The sequence below is a fragment of the Perognathus longimembris genome, chromosome 1, assembly GCF_023159225.1.
Source record: "Perognathus longimembris pacificus isolate PPM17 chromosome 1, ASM2315922v1, whole genome shotgun sequence".
In the NCBI taxonomy this organism is placed as follows: domain Eukaryota; kingdom Metazoa; phylum Chordata; class Mammalia; order Rodentia; family Heteromyidae; genus Perognathus; species Perognathus longimembris.
The window spans coordinates 155,362,627-155,377,999 of record NC_063161.1 but is presented as its reverse complement, the minus strand read 5'-3'; the positions used below and the strand labels follow the sequence as shown (position 1 = coordinate 155,377,999).

At 54.9% G+C, this 15,373-nt stretch overlaps 1 protein-coding gene and 1 pseudogene across 2 annotated transcripts in view; one reads left to right on the top strand and one right to left on the bottom strand.

Moving 5' to 3' along the window:
• Lmx1b (LIM homeobox transcription factor 1 beta) overlaps positions 1 to 15,373 on the bottom strand; it is a 69,429-nt gene that overhangs the window by 36,790 nt on the left and 17,266 nt on the right. The gene's annotated exons all lie outside the window — the stretch shown is intronic.
• On the top strand, positions 6,290 to 6,942 carry LOC125349179 (annotated as a pseudogene).

The window sequence follows — 15,373 nt, the reverse complement described above, 5'->3', positions numbered from 1 at the left end:
CTTCTGGGAGGGCTGGACTGGGTCTGGGTCCCCACATACACTCCTGCCCCCCACCATGTACACTCAGGGGGTCCAGCTCTTGGGACCCACAGGGACATCAGGAGGCTGAGGATGTAGAGAGGATGGACAGGAGTTGACAGGCCGGGAAGAGGGAGGGTCCAACAGGTGCAAAGGCCAGGAGGCCAGAATAAAACTATGAAGTGTGAGCAGAGATCAGTGGTTTCCAAAAGCAGATTCTCTTGGAACAGGGGCCTCAGTATACCTGGGATCACATAGACAGACAAATGCTCTGGCCTCAGTTCAGACTGGCTGAGCGAAAGCTCAGGAAGCCAAGTAGACTCCAGGGATCCCAGTGTCTGCTCAAGTTTTGAAAGAACTCCTAGAGAACCCACAGGAGAGGCTTGGAAGATGCAGGAAGGGAAGAAACGGTGCCTCTGGGTGGCCCCAGGAGGACCTGAGTCTGTGGAAGGATGCTAGAGACAGACCATGGCATGCTTTAGGCAAGGGAGAGACAAGGTCAGATCCTGAAATGTTCGCTTGGACCTCAGGAAGGGGATAAGGGAGGCGTTCAGGCACGGGATGGGGAGGTCTTGGTCAGTGGGAGGCCAAGGCAATAGAGATGGGGATGGTATGCCTGCCGGGCGAGGTGTCAGGTGACTGTGAGGGAGGGGGCGAGGGGTGGGGAGACCCGCACAAAGCTTTGACCTAAGACCCTGGAATTCTGTCAGCCTTTCTCACCAAGGTAGGGGAAGTAGGCTCAGGTTCTGGCTGAGTGGGGCTAGGTGGTAGTAACTTCAGACGAGGCCTAGGAGGGACTACAGGAAATCACCGTAAGCCTGAGCCTGGTGGAGCTCAGCATCCAGGAGTTGCCTGCTTGTAAGGAGGCAAAAGGCCTTGCCTCCTCCCATCTAATTACCTAGTCCTAGCCTGCAGCCTGTGCAGTCACAGCTTGCTCATTTCTAGTGACCTACAGTCCCGGGCAGCCTTCTCAGGCCTGGTACTTTCCACCAATCAGCCCAGAATCCCCCTGACTCTGGCTATTATCTGCAGTAGACAGTCATCAACCTGCGTGTCTGTCTGTCCAGTTTACTTCACTGCAAGGTGCCAGTCTCCCTGCTCCTCGCTTCGCATTCATGGTGGTCTTTCCCTGTCATCTTGTCCCCCCCACAAGAGAGCGGTACTTGGCACAATTCACAAATGTGAAAACTAAGACAGGTCAAGTCACCTACTCAAGGTAACACAGCATGCAGGAAGGAAGAGTTGATATTTGAAGGTGGGTCCCACCTCTGCCGTGCCATTAACTCGTGGAGTTTTTGTTTTTCCCCTCCAGCTGCTGAGCTTACCTGCTTCTTCCACAGCAGAAGCAGCCGTCACCTGGGGTGGGCAGCCCCACAGGCTGGAACCTGCCTTCCAGGGAGGCTCCGGAGCCTCAAGGCCTCTTTAATGTGCCCATAATTCATTCCCTGGGCTCACTAATGCTCTTGGCTATTAGTGCCGAGCACAGCTAAGCAAACTACAAAATATTCCTCCGACTCAACAATCAATTTCCATATTGTTACAAATGGAGTCCACGCCTGCCATGGTTCATTTTCCTCCAAGCTTCTTTTTATTTTTCCCCTCGCTTTCCCTTTATCCAGTCCACTGTGGAAGTCATTACCGGGGTGTTATGGATTTCACAATGTGCTGGAAGAATAAAAACGTATACTGCATAGAGCCCGAGCCACTCGCTAGAGAGTGACCTTTCGGTCTCCCAGGGGGCAGCCAGGGTCAGGACAGGAGCCAAAGTGGCTCCTTGGGGACAGGAGGATGGAGGGTTGGGGCAGATGTCGGATCTCTGGGGAGAGAAGTCCGTGTCCCCATGAACTCGCCCGGTTCACACTTGCAGCCTCTGCAAGGCGGCTGCCCCGGAGTTGCAGGTGTCTCCAAAGGAGCCAGCGCGGCTTGTGGAGCTTGCTCTCCCAGGAGGCAGCCACCTCACGCGAAGGCCGAGACACTTCCGGCAGCAGGAACTGCAAACTCTACGTGGCCTCTCTGGCTTCCCGGAAGTGTGGATCACAGACTTCCCCCGAGGCCCACGTCACTGCAGCCTCCTGGAGCCACTTCTCCAAAGCGGGCAGATCGATGTGACAGACAAAGCACCTGGCCAGGATGCAAACCCCACCAACACTCGTTAAATAAGGGGCCAGGAGGCAGTGAGGAGGGGCCGAGAGTCCCATGGAAGGAGCGGCCCCCAAAGGGAAACAGGCACACGGTCAAGCGGATTGCGCGAGAAACCCGGCCCCAAGTGTCTGGAGGTTGGCTCACCTTCTACAGGACTTCATCTCAGTGGCTGGATGTGGCTAGAGGCCCAGAGAAAGGGAGGCTTCCTCCCTCCCCCTTCCTTCCTTCCTTCCTTCCTTCCTTCCTTCCTTCCTTCCTTCCTTCCTTCCTTCCTTCCTTCCTTCCTTCTTTCCTTCCTTCCTTCCTTCCTTCCTCTAGTCCTGGGGCTTGAGCTCAAGGCCTGGGCACTGTCGCTGAGCTTCTTTTTGCTCAAGGCTAGCACTCTACCACTTGAGCCACAGCGCCACTTCCGGCGTTTTCTGTGTATGTGGTGCTGAGGAATCAAACCAAGGGCTCCATGCATGCTGGGCAAGCACTTTACCGCTAAGCCACATTCCCAGCCCTACCCCCCCCCCCCACCTTCTTTTAACTACAACTTGTTTTAGCCAGGCGCTGGTGGCTCTCACCTGTAATCCTAGCTACTTAAAAGGCTGAGATCTGACTATCACAGTGCAAAGCCAGCCCGGGGAAGAAAAGTCCCCATGAGACTCTTATCTCCAATTAACCACTCAAAATCTGGAAGTGGCGCTGTGGCTCAACGTAGTAGAGGCTAGCCTTGAGCAAAAGAGCTCAGGGACAGTGCCCAGCCCCCGAGGCCAAGCCCCACAACCGACAAAAATAAAAATAAAACAAAACAAAACACAGCCTGTTTTATTTGAATTTTTCTAAAATACACCACTTTGATAATAAACATTTTTAGAAAGGATGTTTGTCTAAAGGATGTTTCCTCTGACATAAAACTTTTGCTGATCCACCAGAGCAAAATGTGTTCGCCTCTCCTCCCTAGCCAAGTCCTGACTGTATGAACACATCACACGGACCATGTCTCCATCAAACCACGACCTTCTCAACATTAGGAGCCATTCGCTTCACCTTGGCAATTCTAGAGCCACACAGCAGGTGGACAGGGACCTTGTCCACTCTGTCCCAGCAGGAGGGCAGGGTCTGGCATAGTGGGGAACTCAAGAAAAACGTATACCTGGGCCAAACGTCTACTTCAGGAAACCTCATCTCCAAGAGCCAGACTGTGCTCACTTGCCACAAGTGGACTTTTGGGGCCCAAGGGATTCATTTTACACACGTATGAGCCCCAGTCCCCCAGGAGCCAGCCCCCGTGACAGCTACACCAGTCAGCCAGCTCCCGCTGGGTGCCGGGGTCCACCAGAACAGGTTCTGCCTGAGGGTTTTACTGTTGTATCTCCATCTGTATAACACAATCCCCTCCCACCCCCGTATACCTCCACGGTGCCCACCTGTTCTGGAGTGAAAGCTCAGGATGAACAACAGATGGATATATATTAGGGTTGACAGTTGAATGAGTAGATGGATGGAAAGTCAGGACAGATGGACAGATAGATGGCTGGATAGTTGAGTGGATGGATGAATGGACGGATGGACAGATAGGTGTGTAAAGGATAGATGGATAACTGAAGACAGGGGATTTCATACTGTCTTCTTCTTCTCAGCACTTAGACACCCCTCTTACCATCCATAGTCTACCCTACTACTTCATAGCACAATGGAGCAGCCCTGTCCTTGCTGGTCTTGTATCCCAGGAAACATTGCATCCCACCCCCATCAGCTTCCTCCCAACCTGCCCTCCATAAAGCAGTTGGGGTACCATCTCTCCCTTGCTTATAATCTTTCTGTGGCTCCCCTTGGGCCCTAGAGTCAACTCACACTCTTCAAGATGGCATGCAAGGATTCTGAGGCAAACTCCCTAATGCCCCTTGGAGCTGTTTCCTTAGTGACACCATCTCTCCACTCCCTCTTTGGATGCTCGAGGCTCCTAGAGGGAGGAGGTCTGCCCTCCAGCCTTGCCAGCACCATCTGGCTTGAAGGGTCTATATTACTGTCTTCCCCATGGAGTGTGTCCCCTCTTAGGCCATCCTAGATGGCTGTGCAGCTCATCAAGGGTGTGTTGGCTGAAAACCTGTATTCAGCATGCTTTTGACCAAGATCCTTCTAGAAGGGGAGGGGCGGTCAGAGAGGGTCCTGTGCCCTCTTGGGCTCTGGGGCCTCTCTTAAGCACAGTAGTAATCACCCTGGGTCTGGAAAAAATGGAAAACCCATGTCTGCCTCCCTGGGGACAGGGCCCTGTCTGAGTCCTCCCCGTGGCACTCCACAGTACCCACCTACTCTGGAGAGGTGGACTCCCTGGTCTGAGGGTCTCTTTCCAAGGCCCTCAGGGGCAGAGGTAATAGGTCCAAATAAATGCACACACACACTACAAGGGAGCTGGAAAAGCGCAGTGAGACAGGAAACCAGGTGGGAGAGGGGGCCCCCCTGAGAGCCTCTTTGGGGGGAAGACTGACAGTAGGTAGACTGGAAGGGCAGGAGGAGCCCCAGGCCCTCTGTCCCTGTCAGCGCTTGGCAGAGGTTCTGAGGAACCCCATGTCATGCTGAAAGGGCCTGTCTTGCCTGAGAGAATCTCCAGCCAACACGCCTGCCTCCACCAGCGCCTGACGCCAGAGGGCCCATCCAGGGACTTCCCTCAGCATCTGCCAGAGCCCAGACCCACACACAGCATGGCCAAGGAGCCCCGCTTCACAGCGCAGGAAGCCAGGGAGGGACAGCCGTGCATCCAGCTGCCACGGCTAGAAAGCGGCAGGGCAGCATCTTCACTTGGATCATCTGGGTGGTGGTGGTGGTGGGGCTTCCTTATTCTTTTTCCTGCCCAGTTTTGGTGAGGGGGGGGGGTTCCCTATGAACACTCCACAACTGGGAAGCCACAGTTTGGGGGGCCACGGGGCTTGGAGGTAAGTAGGGAGTATCAGTTTTAGGGATCAAATGGTCTCCACAGATCTCTGTCCTGGGGCTGTGGGTGGTGGTGCAGGGCCCCCCCCCCCACCGTCACCCCACAAGGGGAAGGAGCAAGGCATTAGGATAAGAGTGTCCCACCTTCCCCTCTCCCTGTTTGTGCCTGATCCCACTTTGCTCTGTGGCCAGGAAGCGTAGTGGGAGGGTCCTTCCGGGCGATCGATAGCTCACCAGCAAACAGGTTTTTCAAAGCACAGTATTTTTTTTTTTATAGATTTCTCTCCTCATCTCATTCTTTAAGCCTGACAGCTGTGGAGCTGATGGAGGAGACTCTGCAGCCGGAGAGAGCGCTGGTGAGGTACAGGACAGCGAGGGCCCGGGAGGCCGCTAAGCCTGGTTACCTGGCAGGGCACGATGCCTCCCACCTGGCCTCCAGATGGCCGTGTCCAGCCCAGCCTCCTCTCCTCCCTGCTGCTGGCACTGGAGAAGGGCAGTGTCATCCATGGCTTAGCTTCCAGCTCAGAGGGGGCAGGACCCACTGTCGGCTTTACCCCTTTCCTAGCTGCCAGGGCTTGGCACGCATCGGATCCCCTGAGCCTCGGTCTTCTCATCTATAAAGTGAACAGAGGAGCGTTGGGTTGCCATGACTATCCAGAGAATACACTGCCTGGCATATGCAAGTGCTCCATGAGGGGTGCACAATAGGGCTTCATTCAGACCCCAGGGCAGGAAAGTATGAGCCAGAGAGAGGGGAGCCTGCAGATACTCCCAGAGGCACCTTGTCACTGACCTGTAGGAGACATTACTCATAGGTGGTCCTAGGTGCTTGGGACCATCCTGGTTTATACCTATGGTTATGGCATCAGTATTAATTAATAACATCCCCCCCTTACACTCTGAAAGTTTCCCTGCTGGACAATGAACAATAGGGTCTCTAATTTGTTGAGCTGCTCAGCTATGCTGGGACAGAGGCTATCACTAAATCTCATCAGCGATCGGGGAGTAGAGTTACAAAGGAGACAAGAGGGGTTCAAAGGAGGGTGCGTGACTTGCCCAAGGACATGCAGAAGGAAGTGATGGAAGCTAGGCAGGCTTACACTGATCCCCACTTGAGGGGGGAGGGAGGACCCAAGGCTCTGTGCTGTGTGCATTCATCAGTTCTAGTGGCTCAATTAAAAAAAAAAAATCTCTTTCCAGCCAGCGCCAAGTGATGGGCATCTCTCAGGACAACTGGTACACGTGCCACAAGACTGAGGGCAAGAGGAAGCCCTACTACAGGAAGTGGAAGTATGAGCTGGGGTGCCCTGCTGCCAACAGACTGGCCCCGTCGCATACACACAGTCGAGTTCAAGGTGGCATGAAGAAATACCGTGCTCTGAGGCTGGACGTGGGCAGTTTTTCCTGGGGCCCTGAGTGTTGTACTGGTAAAACAAGGATCACTGATGCTGTCTACAATGCATCCAGTAATGAGCTGGTCCGCACCGAGACCCTTGTGAGGAACTAACTACCTGGTGCTCATTGACAGCACACCGTACTGACTGTGGCACGGATCCCACTATGCACGGCCCCTGGGCCGCATGAAGGGGGCCAAGCTGACTCCTGAAGAGGAAGGGATTTTAAACAAGAAGCGATCCAAGGAAATTCGGAAGAAATACGATGAAAGGAAAAAGAATGCCCAAATCAGCAGTCTTTTGGAGGAGCAGTTCCAAACGGGGGAAGCTTCTTGCCCGCACCATATCCGGACCAGGCCAGTGTGGCCCAGCCAGTGGCTCTGTGCTAGAAGGCAAGGAGCTGGAGTTCTATCTGAGGAAGATTAAAGCCCAGAAAGGCAAATAAAGTCATCTACCATCCTTAAAAAAAAATTAAATAAAACATTAATTAAAAAAAAAAAAGCAGCAGAGGCGGATACTTGGTTTCCCAGGGACAGACAAGGGCCCCGAAACTCTAGTTCCTTCTGCAGCTGTCTCCAAAAATACACACATCCCCTAACCGCCAGGGCAGGTCACAGAGAGCAGGTCAGCTACCTGGAGAGCCCCACCCCCCAGCTGTGCACACAAGGATAACAAGCTGTGGAGATCTTATCAGAGTCCAGGCTACTTCTGCCCACTGCAGCCTCAGCTCCTCCCTTCCCAGGCTGGGGAATCCTGTTTTCTTTCCTAAGTGGAACATCAGATTACTCAGCTCTGATTTCACTGCCTTCTGGAGGTGGGAAGGGGGCAGCCACTTAACACCTAGACACTGGGCCAGGTCCTGAAGGGAGGGCCGCTTATCTATCACCTGCTGACAGAGCTCCCGTCTACACCCAGGCCAGAGCCCAGGTGACCCACACAAGTGTAGCTCTTTCCCACATTCCTCTCCATTCTTACGCTCCTTCCCTCACTGGACTCTTCCCCAGTGTCTGCTACGGTGTGTACCCATCCTTGGGTAACAGCAGGGTGTGTGTGGAACAGGGTGGCAGAGCCATGTACAAGGGCTGGGTACCTGATGAGCGGCGGGTGGTCGCTGGGGCTGGATGATGTGGGCTGAGCCGTTTACCGGGTGGGGAGAAGGGGTGTCCTTGATGGTGGACAGGGCAGACAGGCACCAAGGTGTGCAAGAGCTTCATGTCTGGGGGAAAGCACACAGCTGAGGGCTCACGATGGGCCCAAGGGAGGGGGAAATGGGAGAAAAACTGGATGGCCATGAGTACAGGGAATCCTGACTCAATCTCTCATCTGGGTTCCAGGAGACCTGGAGATGGCTTCAAACAGGCGAAGGGCATGACTGGGTGGCTTTCCTGCTCACACCCCATCCACCTATTCTTCCATTTAGTCCTGTGTTTAGGAATCTCCCTGGGGTCTGAGGTGAAGGGCCAGACCTGTTGCAGTACCTGAGGACTGTAAGTGGGACAGATCTGGTCCTGGTGTTCTCAGGCCTCCTGGGCTGGCTGGAAACACATACCTAACTGTCACAGCATTAGATACCACAGAATGCTATGGGGAAGGATACTTGGCCTACCTGGAGAAAAAGGAGAGTGTTAGGAAAGTTTCAGCTAGGCCCCCATCAGGAATGTGGTCTCTCTGTGCCTCAGTTTCCTCTTCTGTAAGAGGGGGTGACCTCAGCCTCTGCATCGTGGAGATAATGTTTGTGAAATGCCTGTCCAGGGCTGGACCTAGAGCAGGATTCTCAATTTTCCCAACTGTTCACGTGTGGCTGGGCAGTGGTTGGCTGGGGCAAGGTGTGTGGTTAGCAGGCAGGTAGACACTTTCCTGGTTGGACCCAGGAGGAACTTGGTAGGGTTAGTAAGGTGAGAATTTCACAAAGACAGAGAGAGAGAGAGAGAGAGAGAGAGAGAGAGAGAGAGAGAGATCAGTGGGTACAGATTCCTGTGGGGCTCAGCCAGCAGAAGGCTCAGCCAGTGCCCTGTGCGTTACGGAGCAGACTTGGCTCCAGGACAGAAGCTTGGGCCTCAGAGTGGAAGAGATGCAGAAGGAGGGGGAAACCCCAGCAATGGGAGACCATCTCTCCCTGCATAGATGCAGCCCTGGGAAGATCACTCTGTCAGCACTGGGGGCCGGGCATCTAGGTTGAGGTCCTTCCTGTCCTGTACTAGCTGTGATCTTAGGCGACTGAAACAGAACTCTTAGAGACTCTGTCTGTGCTTCTGTAAAATGGGTGCAATTGGTAGAGCACCCAGCATGGTTCAGCATATAGTGAGGGCTCCACAGAGAGCAGCAAGGCCTCATCCTACAACCCGAGACTCCAGTTCTCTGTGCTCCAGGAAACAGAATATTCCAGACCACAGCTCACAGTCTGAAGGCACAGAGAAACTTGCACAGACCCCCAGAGTTCCCCTAACAGGCCCTGGACCAGGCTGTCTGCCCTATGCAGCCCTCTACCCAGTGGAGTTCTGGAGCCTAGGCTAGAGGGGTTCAATCCGCTCACCCTGACTGCTCTCCCAGCTCCCTCCCAGGCAGGCCCCTTAGAAGATCCTCTCTGTCCTTCTTTACCCCGGGGGAGATGTTTTGCAGAATCACAAAAGTAGCTGGCAGCTCCTGGATGGCAGCTCCCAGGACTGGGCTCTGTGGTCCACTCTGCTAACCAAGAGCAAAGACCACCCTTGGCCAGCTGTAGCCTTCCTATCAAGTGGCTCAGCTTGAGGCACCTACCCCAAGGAGGTAGAGGACCTCCAGCACCTGCAGCCTGCTCTGAGGACTTGGGTGACCTCTCTGCTCTTGGTCTATCCAGAAGGAGGAGGAGGAGGAGGAGAAGGAGGACAGCCCAGCTTCCAAGAAGCTAAGTCTAGGATGCTAACCAGCTCTGGCCTGACCTTCCGAACGCAGCAGGAAGGGGAAGGTGAGGTACAGGCAGGAGCTACAGGGAGATGCCCGTAACCTAGAACACTTGCTGAATGCAGTGAACTTGTCCCAAGTGATAGGCTTGTCCCAGAAGCCTCCCTGGTCCCAGGTCTCTGCCCTCAATTCAAAACACAAAAAGTGGTGGCAATAGGAAGGCTGGCCTCCTTGAGGACAAGGAAGGGACTGAAACCACTTGGAGATAAGACCTACAAGAGGGGCTGGAGCTCAGCTAGCTTGCATAGAGGACTGCCCTTGGTTGGTACAAACAGATTCCCCATACCTGGTACCCATCTGGGCCCATGGTCCAAAGTAAGACCTCCTTCAATGCACATATCTTGAAGTATATACCAAGGTGTACTCTTATTTTTAGCCACCCCTCCCTCTATACATTGAGTTCTAAAATCTGGGCCATCCCGCCATCCGCATTAACTGTGTTAAAGAGAAATTATAAAAAGAAATCAAATTTCCCATAGCATTTGAACGCCATTAAAATGCCAAACAATAAACTACCAGGCTGCAAATTAGATCAGTGGAAATATCAAACACATTGAGGTATAAAATCCATAATTGCATTTAGTGGCAGCCGTCCCTGGAGAGGCACTGCTAAAGATCACAGCCCCACATATGAGAAGCTATTGACAGAAGAATAAAAATCGACAGGCCAACCAAATTAACCGAGCAGGCTTCATTAAATATTCAGCAACGGAAATTTGACTATCCCAGGCCCGTCCCCTTGGTCCCATCCTGGCCCTCCTGGTCCCAGCTGGGGTCTCAGCCCCCTGCCCTTCCTAGTCCCTGACAGCTTGCACAGGCTGGAGGGGGGGTGGAGAATGGGAAGGCAGGTCAGTGAGGGTGGTGGGAGGGGGGCGAGGCTACAGCAATAACAGGGGCTCCATGGGGATTATAATTGTTGGGCGGGTGTTATTAGCTCCTACCCCAGAGTAGGTGGCCCCCCAAGTCTTTAATTAGGTCATTACAGGGTAATTTCCAGGGAGGTTTTAACTCCTTAGCAGCTGAAGAGCCTCAGGCCTAGCCGAGATTCTCTGAGGGGCTTAGGATGGGCCCTGCAGGGAGGTGGGAAGAGGCGGGCATAGCCCAGCAAGGGGCTGGAGAACCCTGGAGGACCAGATTCACCTGCTCCTGGTCGGGTGGGTGATGGGCCCTGGCCAGAAGCCTCACTGGACTCGGCCCATCAGACCCCCATTGCCGACGATGGCTTTTGGCTCCGCCTTGCCTGCCTCACTCAGCTACTGCGGCTCAGCTCCTTTCTTTCTCTCCTTTCCTCTTCCCAATCACTCTCTCCTCTCCCCTCCCCTGCTTCAACCCACCTCGCCTTTCTCCTCCCCTTTCCTCATCTCTCCTCCCCTCCTCTCCCCCCTCCCCTCCAAATCTCCTTCCCAATAGGACCCTCCCTCCCCTCCCCTCCCCTTCTCTGCTCACCTAGGAGCTGGCTGCCATGTATAATGCATGCGGTGGAAGCGCCCAACAGGATTAGGCACCTCCGCCCGTCTCAGGGAGTAAAGTTTATGTAAATGACTGATGACAGCGCTATTGTGTGAGGAATATCAATGGAGTAATTACAGTTACATCGGGCGCCCGCGCCGCCGGCCCGTGTTAATTTTTCACCGGCTCCCCTGGGAGAGATCGCAGCGCGCTCCGAAGAGCACAGCTAATAATGGGAGCTCGGAGCCGCCGCTGCGCCATGCGCCCCGAGGTCTTTCTGAGCAGACTGCTAAGCACTGGCTGTCTCCCCCGAGAGCCGAGAACAGAGATAAAATGATTAAAAACTGCCAAGCGGGCCTGGCAATCACTCGCTCTGCTGTCAGCCAGAGACAAGACAAATCTCTGCGATTTTTCTCTTCCCTCCTCTCCCTTTGTGAGCCCCGCCCCCGGGCTGGGACGTCGGGGGCCGGGTGGGGTTGGGGTCAGCTCCCCAGGGTGGCAGGGCGGTGGGCAGGGCAGGAGCCGTGGCTGGGAGGGCACTGGCCTCCTGGGTTGGGGGGCGGGTGCGAGAGCCTCCCGCGCGGGTGGGGGCGGAGGCCCAGCCACTCCCCTGGCTCCTCCCAGAGAAACTGACAGGGCACGCCTGACAGGACACACCTGTTGGGGGATACGGCTAGCCACACCTGTGAGGACCTAGCAGCCAGGGCACACCTGGGTGACCCACCTGCCAAGGACACCGCCAGCGAGGGCTTCACCTAGGTGGGGTTTCACAGAACCTGCCTCTGCCTCCAGGCCCTGCTGCCATCGCCCCTCTTGTTTCCCTGACCAGTCTGTACTCATTGATGGCATTCCTGTCCATCACAGGCTCAAAGCGGACCCTGGGGCTGGGTGTCTGCCCTTCTCAGGGTTTTGTGTCCCACCTGGGTATCCATCCCTTTGGCCAGGAAGCCCTCCTGAGCCCAGCCCCTGAGAAGAGGAAGAGGAGGAAGAGGAGGGGAGAGGAGCTGCCCACAACTCCCACTTCATCCATCATTACCTCCCACCACTACCACCACCAGTGAGAAAGGTGAGAGGAGGTTCTGCCAGCCTCAGAGCCTTGACCATGGGCATCATGGGTCAAGAGAGGGCATGGCTGTTCAGCGTGTCACATCCACCACACAGGGGCAACCCCCCTACTACACCCCACGACTGAGCCCACCTGGAATGACTGTGTCCTGAGCTCAGGCAGGCACACAGGCCATGCACCCCAGGGAAGGTACTCCCCATGCACCGAGCTGCACTGACTCTGGTCCCGTGCTCACGTGGCAGTGGCAGACAGGCACACTTGGCCATAAGCAGAGGGAGATGGGCAGCCCCAGGACACACGCGTAGCGAAGCCTGCGGGTGCATACTCATGTACGGATGTGTGGACATAGGCTCTGCCCTTCCTGCTGCCCACCCCGCCATATGCACAGGTACTGGAATGCAGGGGAATAAGCCAGCGGCCCTCCAGAGACAGAGCCTGCCTCTCCAGATGCTGTGTGTTCAGAGTGGCGTTGGGCGGGGCCACCTGCCTGTGTCAGCTCAAGCCAGCAGGTACTGCAGCCAGAGCCAGGACAATTTACAGAAGCTATAACCCCTAGATAGACCAACATCGGCAGTGATGCTAAGCAGAGCTTGTGCTGGTGGCTGGGTGCCAGGTTTCAAGACCAGGTGGTGTCGATGCCAGGCTGGGCAGCTCTAGATAATCCACAGCTGCCTGTTCTCTTGTCCAAGGCTCCTGACTGTGTGAGTTACTGGACAGAGGGCTCTTGGCTGCACACTGTGTGCATGCATGCATGCGTGCGCACCACCCCCCCACCCCTCTGGAGACAGGGACACAGCACCACCATGGCTGAAGAACTCACACACGTGGCCACATGCACATACATAGATGCTGACCCCTGGTGTCCCATCACATTTGTCACACATATTCACCAAGTCCCCTCTACTGGCCAGGCCTTGGGCTAGTTGTTGGGTAGGAACTCTGAACCAGGGACAAGGGTCTCTCATGGAACTCCAGCCAGTGACACCCCAGCATGGGCATTTGAAGCTGTGTGTCTGCAGGTGCACACAGTGAGATAATACTTTTGCAGCTCCCCTTCCCCTTGCTGACAGCCACCCCTGCTCTCCCAAGGAGAAGCCAGAGACTCCTTTCCAGCTCCCAGCCTCTCTCTACAGTCAGGGCCTTGTCTAACTTCTGAATCAATACATCACTCTCCTACCTACACTCCTGCCATGGCCTCCAGGGGCCACTGGAGTAAAGAGCAGCCTCCTAGCACAGCCTTCTAGAGACCCTGTGTGGATGACCCCTCTAGGCTCCTGCACGTGCTAACTCTGACTGAAATCTGCTCTCAACTGAGACAGACGGCCTTCCTCGGGGAAGAAGAGCAGCCCTGCCCCGCCTTGAAGGACTTCTGGGAGCACTGATCAGCCACCACCAGACATGTGTTTCTCTTTTCCACTGGCCAGTGGGATCTTTGGGGACAGAGCTGTGCCTGTCCCAGTACATGGGACAAGGCACACACTGACTTCTCAGCAAATATCAGAAAGGAGGGAGGAAGAAGCCCTAAGGATGCTAGAGAGCCAAGCCTGCAGATGGGCCAGCAGGAAGGATGCCCAGGCAACTGAGGGACAATGAGGCAGCCACTTCTTCCACTCACTGTCCCTAGGGCCCATTCCTGGGCTGTAGGAGTGGGGTCCTCTCTGACTCCCCAAGAGGGGCCCTGGCTCAACCTGCATAAGCTCAGGCTCTGAGCTTCTTTTCTGCTGGGTGCAGTAGCTCAGGGCAGCAAAGAGGTGCAGCCCAAGGCACTACGCAATCACCTTCCAGGTAGGAGACCTGGGTGCAGCCACTCAACATCTCTGAGCCAGGTACCTCCACCATGAGGTTGAAAGACATGAGGAATATGACAATTATAACAGCAATTATTTCTGGGTTTTCTGGAAATCCTGATGTGAGATTTTTAGAATCCCTATTTTATTGGTGAAGAGAATGACCTTAAAAGGAAAGAAGTGTTGGAACCAAGGTCAAGATCACTGGAAATGTACATTCTTTCGGCCACCAAGGTCGTTTGTGTGACTGAGCATGTCACCTGTCGTGTGTGACTGAGCATGTCACTAGTCATGTGTGGACAACCACAGACACAGCTGGGCCTTGTCAGGAGCCTGGTCACCATGGAGCTTCCTCTGAACCTTCCTTCCTGTGTCACCTGCTCTGCATGGCGAATGCCCCGCCCCCAGCTCCCACAGGGCACCCCCTTGCCTTGTGAGTGTACAGAGGTCATTGTTGCTCAGTGGGTGGGACAGGTAGTTCAGGAGCAACAAGCTAATGGACTGGAGTGGGAGGAAGGAAGCGGGGAGAGGGTCAGGAGCTGGAGTTCTGCATTCGGCCTACTCATCTATAAAATGGGATGGATGCAAAGTCCTGAGTGTTGCGCTTCCTCGCTGCCCTTAAACTTCTGAGGGATGAGCAACACTATAGTCATTTTACAGATCAGAAAATGGGGGCTCAGAAAGGCCAAGGGACCCCAGACAGACAGAGGCCCACAGCACCTCAGTGGGGACAGTCCATGAGTATCTAGTACATGCTGGCATGCATCACCCCTTCGCTAGAGCCAAGCGCCCAGGCCCCATCTGCCCCAAGGTATTCAAGCCCCCATACAGGCACTGACACGGGGGCAGGGAGAGGTGTGATTCTGCACCCACCTGTGAAATGAGATGTGGCATTCAGAGAACAGCTAGCCATGCCATCCTTGATGGCTCTCAGTCTTTGCTATACAAGGCTTCTCGGGGAGAGGAAATGTCCCAGTTCCTGCTCATCTGTCAAAGCCAGTGCTACTTCTCAAGCCCACAAGCCTGCTTCCTGTCCCCAGGCATGCCAGGCTGGGACACTCTTGCTCACTGTGGATCTTGGTACCATCCCTATCCCGTGTGGATCAGATAGGTGGGCTGGGCTGTCTTCTCCCACCTTCCTTAATCTCCAGCACCTCCTGTATGCCAGCTGCTTCCCTGGGGCATTGCCAGTGGGAGCCAAGGGGCCTTGAAGAGTCTCGGGTTGATAAGCTGTATGACCTCGGATAACTGAGCTTCCTTTTCTGGGCCTTGATTTCCACATCCCTGAAATGGGGACAATGACAGACTTGTCAAGGCTGAGGAGACAGTGTGGAGAGAAGCAGGCTGGAACACACAGCCCTTCTGGAGGAGTGGAGAGATGGAGGGAGGATATGCTGGGAGACCAAGCCAGCCTCTGCTTCTGACAGGTAACAATTTTGCCCTCGGCTTTCAGGGACTAGACTCATTCCCAGCCATCCCCGGGCCCGTCTAACTGTCCTCTCAGTTCCTCCAGTCCCATGTCTGATACTATCCCCACCACCGCTGCCTTTGTTGCGTGCTAGGAACAGGGCCAGGAGGCTGCACAGGCCAAGAGCAGACAGAAGCCCAGCTCATCAATTCTCTTGCAGTGAAATGGCTCGTGGACACCCAGAAACTCCCTG